Source organism: Centrocercus urophasianus, unplaced genomic scaffold, assembly GCF_019232065.1.
Source record: "Centrocercus urophasianus isolate 14NV4802_14NV808 unplaced genomic scaffold, USGS_Curo_1.0 seq_14, whole genome shotgun sequence".
Taxonomy (NCBI): Eukaryota; Metazoa; Chordata; class Aves; order Galliformes; family Phasianidae; genus Centrocercus; species Centrocercus urophasianus.
In genome coordinates this window covers 43,892,550-43,905,044 of record NW_024884586.1, presented here as the reverse complement: position 1 = coordinate 43,905,044, position 12,495 = coordinate 43,892,550, and positions in this window count along the sequence as shown.

Sequence of the window (12,495 nt, the reverse complement as noted above, 5' to 3'; positions counted from 1 at the left end):
GGGCCTTTCACTCCTCTAGAAAGCTATAAAATATAAGAGAGCTCCTCACCTGGGGGAGGGCGAGGCCCTACGGCTGCCACTGGGGCATCGCAGCCCCGGTCGCACCCCCTCCCTCCCCCTCGACTGCTTTACACACAGGTCCCAACCCGGGGCCGAGCGTTTGCCCCGGGGGTAGTTCAGGACCAAGGGGGGACCCGTCTCCCCCCCCCCCCCCCCCGGAGGGGCACGCTCCGCTCAGCACGTTAATCCCTTTCTGTGTATTTTGCCGCTGAACAAATAACTCACGTCCTGACAAAGGCATTATCCCGCTTCGTAGCGCCGGCAGTGAAAGTCGGATCAATCGTCTGTTTAGCCGGGTCTCCGGGGGGCGGGTGCCGGCCCGTGCCCGTTTCCCGCTGTCACTGCCTCCGGGCGAGCCCAGGGCTGGGGCCGGCACGTCGGGGTGGAGACGGAGGAACACGGAGAGGATCGTAGATTCGCAGATCGGCTTCGTTTGGAAGGGAACCTTAAGGATGTTTGAATTTCACCCCCTGCAGTGGGCTGGCTGCCCCCCACCAGCTCAGGCCCCATCCAACCTGGCCTTGGGCACCTCCAGGGATGGGGCACCCACAGCTCTCTGGGCAGCAGTGCCGGGGTCTCAGAGCCCTCTGAGTAAAGAATGTCTAGTCTCTTCTCTTTTAGTTTAAAGCCATTTCCCCTTGTCCCATAAGAAGAGAAGAACTGAACTCTCTACGGCTACAAAAGGACACCCTGTCTTCTTTTCAATCCAGATTTACAACATTCTCACACACATCTCTGTTTGGGGGTTCCAGCCCCCCTGTTAGACAAAGAAGAGGCGGCTCTGCACAGTGGAGGTGGAACCCAGGTGTCCCAGGCAGGCACAGAAGGTCCTGGGGCAGAGTCCTCTCTCCTGGGGGGAGAGAGGCAGTGAAGTGAGATGCTTATGGCAAAGGGGTACAGACTTCTCCAGCTTCCTTACTGCCTCCTTTCCTGATATAGACACCTCAGACTAGTGCCAGCATGTCACCTGGGCCCTGAACCCACCTGGGATGAGGTATGAATGGACACAACCACTGTCCCACCTTGAGCAGTCCCCTCCCCTCCCATAGACCAGCTGTATCCCTGCCTCCTGCCTTGCTGTGCAGTCTCCTCCCACCCCTCAGCTCTGCCATTCTGCCCTACACAAGTGGGATATGTCCCTGTCCCTGCAGCATACCATACCTGAAAGGTTCCACATCATCAAGGTGCTGGGAAGGGGAAGGTAGAAGGAAAAACAATTCAAGCACAATGGTAAGATGGACATCAACTGTCCAGATGAAGCACTGTACACAAGGTATAAACGGACCCAACACCAGAACCCTAGCAACATATTTACTGTGCATTGTGGAAAGAACTTCCAAGAACAGATAAAACTACGGCTCACTGCTTGCTTTGGAGGCATCTGCCCCCATTCCCCATATCTGTAGCCCACATGAGTTTAAATATTCACCCCATGCTGAACAGGCCCAAGGAGGACCTGGGATCTTCTATGCCCTTTGCCCTCCTGCCCATGAGCTCTGCCTTTTCCACCCTGCCCTGATCCTACTCCCCAGTTCTGTGCAATGACCCCAGGAAGGTTTTAGGTCTAGATGGGCACTGAGCATCAGGCACCAACAGTCCACGTGCAGCTCAACCTCACCCTAATTGGGGATGTCTCTCTTCAGTTACCCCTCAAAGGGGGAAAATTATCTCAGCCTGCTGCCTTCAGGTGTCTTGCCAGCTGAAGCAAAAGTTATTAGCTTTTATTCAATGCAGCTAAAGTAAAACATCAGCAGGGTGACAGTACATAATAACGGACTAGATAAAGTCCATTTTTCTTGGGCCCTCTGAAAGTGATCCTCAAGCATTAAAACAGGTCTCTTAATAAATACCTTATCTCCCTGACACAGAGCCCTGGCTGACGATAACCAGACACCCATTACCCTACCTCTAAAATGACCTATTTCCATCAGGGCCACTTCAAAACAGGCTCCTCTTTAAAGACCCCTTCCCAAGGTAGGCAGGGAAGGCATGAAGCCCCTGAGCTGGGGAAGCCAAGCAGGGCAGGGGACCCCATTCCCATCTCCAGACAGGGTGGGGGACAATGCATTGCAATGCATCCCCATCCCCCCAGATAAATCACCATGGGGCAAGGTATTCTCTTAATGAGCCAAAATCCCCAAGTCCTCCCACTATGCTTGCACTGGGACAGGGAGTTCTGGGGTCCCACAGTTGCACTGCCCTGGGCCAACCAGGAAGATGCTGAATAGAAGAGCAGGGCTAGAGCAGGCAGTTGAATCCCAGTGGTGGAAAAGCCTTGCTCATCCCAATGTGAGCATCCCAGGCTGCAAGGTGCTGCTGAACAGGTTGCATGGGACTCTTTCATTAAGGTACCATACAGGTGATAGTGGATTTATTAAGTATATTGCTGTGATTTCACATTTAATTTTCTAAGAATACAATGGTTTGGGCTAGAGGACCCAAGGGAAATCTAGGCAACAGTGAGCAAAAATCCATGAAATTCAATGTAGCACACTAATCATGGAGGCATTATAGTATTAATTGCTATAATGATACATTTCTAATCCTATCTTACACCATGCCACATAATTTCATTGGGTAAGAGAGGAAAGGAATTAAATTTAGTTCAATACAGGCAAGCGTGTAACTTAATAGAGTAGTTTGACTCCTGCACACTCATGGGTTTAGGGCTAATGTCACGCAATGCGTGCCACGGCAGGGAAGGACAGCATGAGACTTCTGATGCCCTCCTGGAAACCTGGAAGCAATGAGGAAAAGTGCTAGAATTCTGCTTTTCAAGAGGCAATCCGGCCATATAGAGGATAATTAGAATTCGTTGTAAAGATGATTTATCATGTCTATCATTGTGCTTGAAAAGGCGAGGTCACCCATGAATGCTGATGAAATTTCAAAGATCTGCTCCCCAAGGACTTTCTGCATCTGCTGCCCTCTGAGATGGGGAAATAGCCCAGGGCAAGCTTCTCATTAATACCACAGGAAAATATAAGCATTTTGTCAGACCCAACATTTTTCTTCGGTATGATACCTGACACGATTAGACCTTTAAATAACGCGGTAATAGGGCTCACTTTCAGGTTCACGGACTTGGCCTCCCCCCAGGTTTCGCTGGGTAGCAGCACCCGGCCCAGCCCCACTCAGCCCCAAACAAATGCAGCATGGGGTGGGCGGAGGTGGGAAAGCCGCTTTTGATCTTGTTTGTGTAATATGCAAACGAACATCAATGCGAGGGAAAGGGGGGGTGGCAGAGAAAGGAAAGCAGAGCAGGAATAGCCCTATGCACTGCAACACCCCAGAGCTCATGAACAGCCAAAGAAAACATCGTTGGGAAAAGATTAGTGGGACTTAAAAGACAACAATAGCAGAAACGGCCCGACTTAGAGCCTGCACCGAGGAAACCCTACAGAGCCCACCCCGCTGCCCTGGGACCGGCCCCGCTGCCCCGGGCAGGCTCCCGCAGGGCACTGCAGGTTTCGAGGCGTTCACCAGGCACTGCCCACCCAGGGCTGCGTGGAGGGCTTTTGTTTGTTTGCTGTTTGCTTGGCCTCACCTTTATTTTCATCGGGTCTGCTAGGTGGGATTGATTTGTGGGGCAGGCTGTTAAGACCACAAAGGGAAACTTCAGCCCTCACAGCCTGAGGAGAAAATAATGATCTATCTGTGAAACCAACATGAAAAGCCAACACATCCCACTCAACCCTTGCACGTGTTCAGATGCTGATGTGGCTGCCGCCACCCTGGGGACATGGGGGTGGACACCTCTGGTGGCCAGGGGGGCTCCCAGAGAATCCTCCCCAGCTGCCCCCAACCACTCCCTGGCTCCACAGGACAGAGTAGGACATACGGGCACCAGATGGGCCAGGAAAGGACAGGAAATGGGAGAAGAGAGGCTAAATGCACTCTTGAGGCAGATTTCCACTCTGTCTCCAGGAGGAGAGGGGCTTGCCAACTCAGTCCTGCTTTCCTCCCCCTCTGCACTCAGGTCTTTCCCTGCAATGCTAGGGCTCTTCCACCTGCTCACTGCACTGCCACTTTCCTTCCACACCCATGGTCCCAGAGGGGCCCAGACTCTTTTTATCAGACACATCCCTACCCCTGCAAGGCTGCCTCCCTCATGCACTTGAGGCAATTCAGGCACAGAGCAGATTCCATGAGCCTACAGCCAAGCAGGGACTTCAGCAAGCCCTGAGTCACAACTTGCCTGTTGGGCAGGGCTGGGTAAAACAACCTGATGCAGGGGCTCTGCTGAGCCTGCCTGGGCCTGCAGGCATGGAACAGATCTCAGACCCAGCTCTGGCTCAGCCCCTTGCCTCCCTGTGACCTTGCTCTCCAAGAGCAGATCAAACCTCCTTCTGTAAACAACTTGTGAAGGTCAGGGGAAGGAAAGCCTGACACCATTTAATGAGAGACAGTTGCAGACAATCTTATGCTCAGTTGTCCGTGTCTGCGAGGCGTGGGGATTTCTGTCTTCCAGCTTTTTAATTTCCATTCTAATTTGCAAGTCATAAAGAAAGACGGTATGCAATCCATGGTCTCCTGCTTAATTCCTTGTCACCCTAATCATACCAGTTTAACCCTCACTCACTTGCCTGGGTGTTTCTCATGCAAAGCCCCAGCCACCTTCACATCTGTGAAACATGCCCACCCAGTCACATACAGTCCTGCTTGTGCTACACATCTGCACTTCTAATACTATTTCAGTGGCCGCTATCTAGATCCATTTAAGCCGCAGAACGTAAAGTAATAATAATTCTGCCTCCTTTTAATGTGGGTTGGTCTTTAAGAGACTGCGGGTGAGGAGCCAGTGGAAGGCTCGCAGCGCTTCAGCACCACGGACAGCGTCCCCCCCACCCTCCCACCGCCTGGCTGCCGGGCGGCTCCCGCGGGCACAGCGGACGGAGGAGTCCGGCCTTGGGCGTACAGCGTGAGCCGAGGGATGTCCCGAGCGCGGACAACCTTGTCCAAACACTCCTTGATCTCCGACAGCCTGGGACCCTGAACACTGCCCGGGGGAGCCTACTCCGGTGCCCGACCACCCTCTGGTCAAGAATCTTAACGCCCAGCCCGATCTTCATGCTGCTTTCTCACGTCGGTAGAGTGAAACAGGATGATAAAGACTTGTAGGGCAGAAATCGGGACCTTAGGGGAGGATTAATGCATGGACATGGTCAAAGAGGGAGGGAAAAGCCCAGTCCTGGCTTCTAGCTCCCATCCACCCAGAGCAATGCACACGCAGGCGTTCCCAGGGTCTCTCTCTACTTTGTGACAACCAACTCACTTGAAAAGCAAACATCAAGTTCTCTGCATTCATTTTTTTTCATCAAAGATAAAGGAGCATCATATTATAAAGGGAAAGGTTAGCTCTGCTGGCCACACAGAAGCACTTAGAGCTTTTGTGACTTGAGAATGCAACACGTAAATTATATTGTAGAGCACAAAATCACCCAACATGCTCCAGAGATTTTGGAGTGCCCCACTTTTCATATCACCTCACCTTCACCTCAGCTCATCCAATGCCTTGTCTTACTGGAAATTTGCTGCTTTATTTCCTTCTCCTCAGTGAATCCTGAGAGTATTTTTCTCACCACTTCATTCAGAGCTCAGCACGTTATTAATTCTTTAACAAAGCAGAAAGACTCCATCTTCTGAACTCAGTATTTAAGCACACTTGATTGGAATGAGCAAATTGTACATCTCCACTAAAACAAGGCTGCTTTGTCAGTACAAGACAAAGAACAGAGCAGGTGACCATTTCCCAACAGCCCAGAGGCTCTTCAGAGCAGACTTCACTACCAGCAACAGGCAGAAACTTTTTTGTCTCGGCAATACTGCTGATCTTAGGAACTACACCAGTGGAAATCGAATCCCAAACCTCAAGTAAACTTAGCACAAAGAGCATTTAGCAGCGCTGAAGGAGCAGCGCTTCCAGACCCGCAACTCCCGGGCTGTGCTTTCCACTCTCGGCAGATGGCACTGCGAGGCCGGGAACTGCCCTGGGAAACCTCTTCCCAGAGGAGGGAACTCTGCTGCTGCTGCAAGACTCTTTCAGAACGCACACTGGAGAACTGGGAGAGGCACGGAAGCCAGTTGCCAAGAAGGCTTAAATGCCAGTGTATCAGGCAATGCATGGCAACCATCGGAGTTTCACCATGCATGCTGCCGTTTCACTGTGCATCTCGCACATTAGAAAAAGTCACAATAAGATACGTATCAGAACAAACTACTGAACTGATCATTAATGGCTTTCCTTTCATTTCCCCCTGTATGAGGGTGTTTAACAAAAGAAAACAAAACAGTTTCAAAATCAAGTGGCTAGACCAACCAGTTCATTAAGGTTTTATTTTTCAGAAAGCTCCTTTTTTTTTCATTTTTCAATGCTTGCACTGAAGTTGGCTACGTACTGTTTATTCTCTGTCCCAGGATATGAAAGATGAAGAGCTGAATCAGTGTCAGGGCGTTGACAGCCCAAGAAGGCAAAGCAGAATGAATGCAGTTTTCTGTGAAACAAGGGGGGAAAGGCGTGTGGGAGCATCAGTATTGCACATGGAAAACATTGCTGGAGAGCCTATGACACAAAAAGTGATGACAGGTTCTTGCATAATATGACACTTAAAACTATAAATGGTTCACAAAACTGGAAAAGCACTCCCTCTGTACCCACTCATACCCAGACATTTTCAGGCTACAAATACTTCACTCAAGCTCACGCATGCTTACCACCAAATACAACACATACCCTTGCATTTGTATCTCTGGGCCATCCTGGACCGGTAGGCAATAAAAAGAGGAAAGGGACACAATGACCAGCTTCAATACTGGGAAAGCAAATATTGTCTACATAGAGCTGCAGGCAAAAAGACATGGCAAAAAGATCATGAGCTTCAGGGCCTCTATTGCCTTTGCCAGAGCAAAACCAAGCTGGAGGCTGCTGACCCTGCTGAAAGGTTGCTCTCTCATACAGGCACATCTCCCCCATAATGTAGGGACAGCAAACCACAGTCCCCAGCACCCTTCCTTCTAATGGCAAAAGGCACCTGGCCCATGTCATTATCTGTAGGACAATAAGTCACACTGAATAGATGAAAAGATCCAAGCCAGCGCTGCTGAACACATCAGGCCAAAACATTCCATCACATACCAGATGTGAATTGATTGTTCAAACAAAGGAAAAGCTTGTTTCCAGTGGGGGAGGGAAGAATTCAGAAACATCAGAAGAAGGAACAATAACTGGGAGGGACAATCTCCCTGATCCACTGATCCTGCTAACTAAACCTTTACTGGGACATACCTGGAAAAACAAGCAACAGCTTTAAGTACCAAAGGTTATTTACCTCTCTGTTGATCTTCTGGCAGGTGGGACAGAAGGAAGAGGTCAGAGCAGAACAGAATTTTGTAAATGTAGGTGAGAAGATGGCACAATGCATTGGCTGCCTGCTCTCCTACGCCAGCTCTTCACTACACAGGTCATGCAGCAGGATACTCTAATTGCCAAGCCCCCATTTCTCCACATCATAAACAGCAAGAGCCCCCAGCTCCTCTGCAGACAGAGCAGCTCTCCCTACCCCAGAAATGCCTATTCTTCTCAGTTTCCTAACAGGCCTTGTTCAGTTTCCAGTATATAGTCAGGAATAACCCCAGCTTATATAAGTTTGCATATGCTCACTCCAGACTCTGAAGTCAAGCAACTACACTGCTACACAGATGGTGATGGCATTAGAAAAGTCCTCAACTATACCATCTAAACTTATTTTTGCAAAGATGTAATTTTCCATGTTATTTAAAACCAGAGACTCAATTGGGAAACAATTAATTGAACACACTTGATTGAAAGAGACAAGCTGTCAGGTTTAGAGTCTAATTCACAACTGCATGGTTGTGAAGCTGGTCAAACTTACACTAGATCAAATTTACGATCACTACTAGACTGCAAGTGGCAACACATCCACATTCCTGGATGCCAACTGCCTGACAGATGCAGCATCTTGCATGTTGACTATTTAGACCACTTACAGTTCAGTTTAGATACTGATTGTGGACCTAAGTTTACTGGCATGACTTCACAAGATGGTGGCCTCTTCTGGAATATTAGGTGTTTAATACACAGTTTGGACATACATAAAAATCCAGTGGCTGTTTATAAAGCAGTATGGTCACTCTTTTTTCTTTAAAACCTTATTACAAAATAGAATGCGTAAGTTGGGAAAAATATGTTTGTATTTACTAGGAAAATAAAAATAGGGAGAGGAGATGCAAACAACATTATTATATGTGATGAATCTCCTGTTTATTTTAGAGAGTCTGGAAATTGCCTTATTTTCAATTGAACCACATGTCTTTGTAAAAGATGTGTTCTGCTCCAAACCATAAATATTACAGGGACATCCTATTAGACATGTTATGCAAGAGGGGGAACTAGCTTATCCAAAGGCATTCATGGTGCCTACAGACTTGCACTTACAGTAAGCCTGTCCTCTACCCTCCCTCTAGAACAAAGGAGATACTGCCTTCACTACAGTTCTGTCCTCCCTCTGGAGATGCCTGGAAGATAAGCCTTTCACAAATGCTGCCTAAAATTAGTGTCATGTGAATATCCTCTTCTGTTCTCAAACTTTGAGACTGTGAAAACAATAAAGCACTATTCTTTAGTTTGACATGAGCACAAAACTGCCTTTTACAATTTTACATCTGAATCTGGTTAGATGGAGCCTGCAGTGCCACCACCTCAACCTTCATTATTTGTGGGTGCACTGTAGAGGTATGAAGACAACAGCAGCCCCCAAAGAAACGTGCATGGCCACCGAATCCATATCAGCCTGTGAAAATGTTCAGGGTAAACACAACCTGATGAGGTGAGTTCACATACACACTGCAGTGAGTGGAAGGAACATACTGGAATATGTTTGACATTCTCTTTCTATTCCTAAATCATCATTTAGATCCCTGTCCATCAATAGGGAGATGGGAGACACCACAAAGGGAAAGACCACATACAAAGATCCTCTTATTATTCTAGATTTGCCCTTGCATCCATGTGTTTGAGAATTCTCCCCCCCTCCCCCCCAAGCAACAGAAGCATCTTTTAGATCAGGGAGCCACTTTTCAGACTTCCTCCTTCCATAATTTAAACTGCCAAAAGTTTACTACTTTACCAAAAGTAGTTATTCCATATACCAATGCAGCTTCACAAGCCTTCTGACCTGGATTAACAAAGGTTAATCCTTCTGACCTGGATTAACAAAGGTTAGGCCAGACAGCATTTGGGATTGAGAATCTCTGGTTTCACCTGAAGTGGCAAAGGCACAGATCATTGTAGCAGTATCAATAGCTTCTATTTGCTTATTGTATTCCATCCACGTACACAAATAAATTGGAGTTTCTCTGGTCTTATGCCCACGTGAAAGAGAAAAGATTTGGCTTTCTATTTGGATGTCATAATATTAATGGAGAACATCTTTACTGATTTATTACAATGTAATACTGCCGATTCCAAGCATTAAGAAAATAAGAAAAAGGCATAATGAATTACTCATCCCCACCCTACAACAAAAATCACGAGAGGAAAAAAAAGGGCTTTGATTCCATTTGTTTACCAGTTTCTGAGCACTGCTGGTGCCATCAGATTACTATTACAAACCCTCCTACCACAGTGAGAGCTAGTAACTGTCTAAAGATTTACAGTTATGTTTAAGTAAGTCACACAAATCTTGAAGCTGAAGATTTAAGAGAAAAAAAAAAAAAATCTAGCAAAACAGGCTAACAAGAAATCAAACAAGAAGGGATTCAGGATAGAGCTTCCAGAGCCATCAAGAGCCACTGATATTGAACAGATTCAGAAGGGTCGCTAGGCTGTATGACCCAGGAAAACTGATACATCCACTAGACCAGATTAAAACTGCCTGACATAAATGAGTATGTCAGTGTACTACGTGTCATGTGTTAATCAAGATCAACTACATGCACAGTGTTCCTAACAAAACCTGCTCTGAATGGCTCTGCTTGAGCAGGGGTTGGACAAGACCCCATGAGGTCACTTTTTTTTTTTTTTTCTTCATTTCAATCACCATTCTCTGAAAAACCCAAAGGAAAGAAAAAGCGAACAGTACAGACTTTTGGTTTGAGTCAGTTTTCTTGGTTCTGATTTCTTATGAAGTCGGGCAAAAAAAAAAAAACAAACAAAACCAAACGCCCTGTTGGCAAAAACTGCTGTGTAAAACTCATGAGATACGGTAACTAAACATTATTATAAATTTATTTCATCCTGACACCAAAACTAGCTCTACAGCTGTTTTATGATAGTGTGAAGGTTAAACTACTACAGAAAAAGCACTCCTGCATGCGGCTACTATAAAAGTGTCACTGAATTATTTCTAATTTTAGTGCCCGTTGATCTAAAAATGCCTCCCGCTGCACTCCAGGAAGCAAAAAAAAAGATAAATCAAGTAAAACTGGCAGTGGAGGAGCATGTATCTAACTCAAGAAGCTGAGCAGCTCTTTACAGAACTAGGACTGCAGGGAGACTCAGGATGGCTTTGAGTCACTATAGCCCACTAAGGAGATGTCTATGGCCAATTTAGTGTTGCACCGCTTCACAGCAAACTGTGTATTCTAGGGTGGAATTCAGCCATCCAATTCAAGATGGTAAGATAACTGAGAGTGCCCATTTGCCTTCACTAACCACAAAGTTAGTACAGAAAACTAGGTATTTCATTTACATTTGGTCAGGAGAATCTTATCCAAGTGCCCAATAAAAGGTAAATCAAAGGATCACTACCCCAGCTTCAAATGCCATTACACTCCCACCCTGAGACCCAAATTCAACATACACCAAAGCGAGGAAAGAAACATGATCCAACATCAGAAGTAACAAGCTTTCTGCATATGCTTGAAGAAAATAGTGTTCTCAAAAGACCTTTACTTGCACCTTTACCAGTACTCTCAGATACTAGTAAAAATACTATCCGAGCACTAGGTCTAAGAACACCAAAAAGATTATATGAAACCATGTAAGCTAAGGGGAGATGTAAATAACTGGTCTGTCAGACAGAAACAGAATAAATACCAGTTGGTGAAATGATCATCAGCACTCATCAGCTACCAGTATAAACTGCTGAAAATCATGAAGTTTTACAATGAAAGTCAGGCACATTCTGAAATTATGTGTTCTCATAAACTTGTGCCAAGGAAAGGAAATCACAAACCAGCTAGCAAAAATTCAGTTCTTCATAGTCTAAAGCAGAGACTTTGTCACCTCATTTATCTCATGGGGATGTCATTACTGCTAATATGGACAATTAACTGTATTTGGAAAAAAACATTTTCAAAAATTATCTGCAATTCTCCATCATCAGTTCTGAGTAAAAAAGCACTAGTGAGGAGAAATGATTTCCTCATTGGGGTAAGCTGGTATAGTTGTACAGAGGTGAATGACCATACACCAAGGCTGAAAGCATGGCCACTGATTCACAACTATGGGATGGGTTAATCTCTTCCTCCTCAGTCACTAAAGTTTAGTCAGATCAGGTCTACATGTTTCTTCTGCTGGCAACAAATCATGGAAGAATTAAGGTTGGAAAGACTCCTGAGATCATCCAACTATCCACTCATGCCTGTGACTGTTCTAGACCATGTCACTCAGTGCTACATCTACTCTTTTCTTTAACACCTCCAGGATGATGACTCCACCACCTCCATGGGCAGCCTGTACCTCACCACTCCTTCTGAGAATAAATGTTTCCTAATAATCAACCTGAACCTCCTCTGCTGCAACTTAAGGCCATTACCTTTCATCCTATTACTGTTACCTAGGAGAAGCCAACCCCCACCTCACCACAACCTCCTTTTAGTGAGCTGTAGAGCACAGGAACATCTTCCTTCAGCCTCCTCCAGACTAAACAAGAGGAGCTCCTAAGCCCCTCTTCATAAGATTTGTGTTCCAAATCCTTCACCAGCATTGTTACCCTCCTTTGGGCATGCTCCAATATCTGGTTTCCCAGCATGGAAATTGTGCAAACACCATTGCAAGCACCATCCCAGAAGCTGAACAAGAACCTGAAAATACTGAAGATCGGCACCTAGAATTTTTTCCTTTTTCTTACTAGCTTTTCACAAAACAGCTCTTAGGCTATTACTGTTAAGGGTTTCTAGAGAAACACCTATTGATCAAGAACAAGAACTTCAGCCTGATACCTAGAGTGCCCCAATTCCGTTGTTACTCAGCAGCACCAAAACCTGTATTACTCCTACACAGAAAGGTGTTCTCCTGTAGATGACACAGAAAGAGCAAAGCTGAACACACCTTTACTCATCTCAAATGTGAATTTGATTTGAATGCATCTCTCACGAGGTGTTGCCACCCAGCTCTCTGACCAATCAGCAGCATATCCAACACATGGTGTGTGTGTGTGTGTGTGTGTGTGTGTGTGTGTGTGTGTGTGTGTG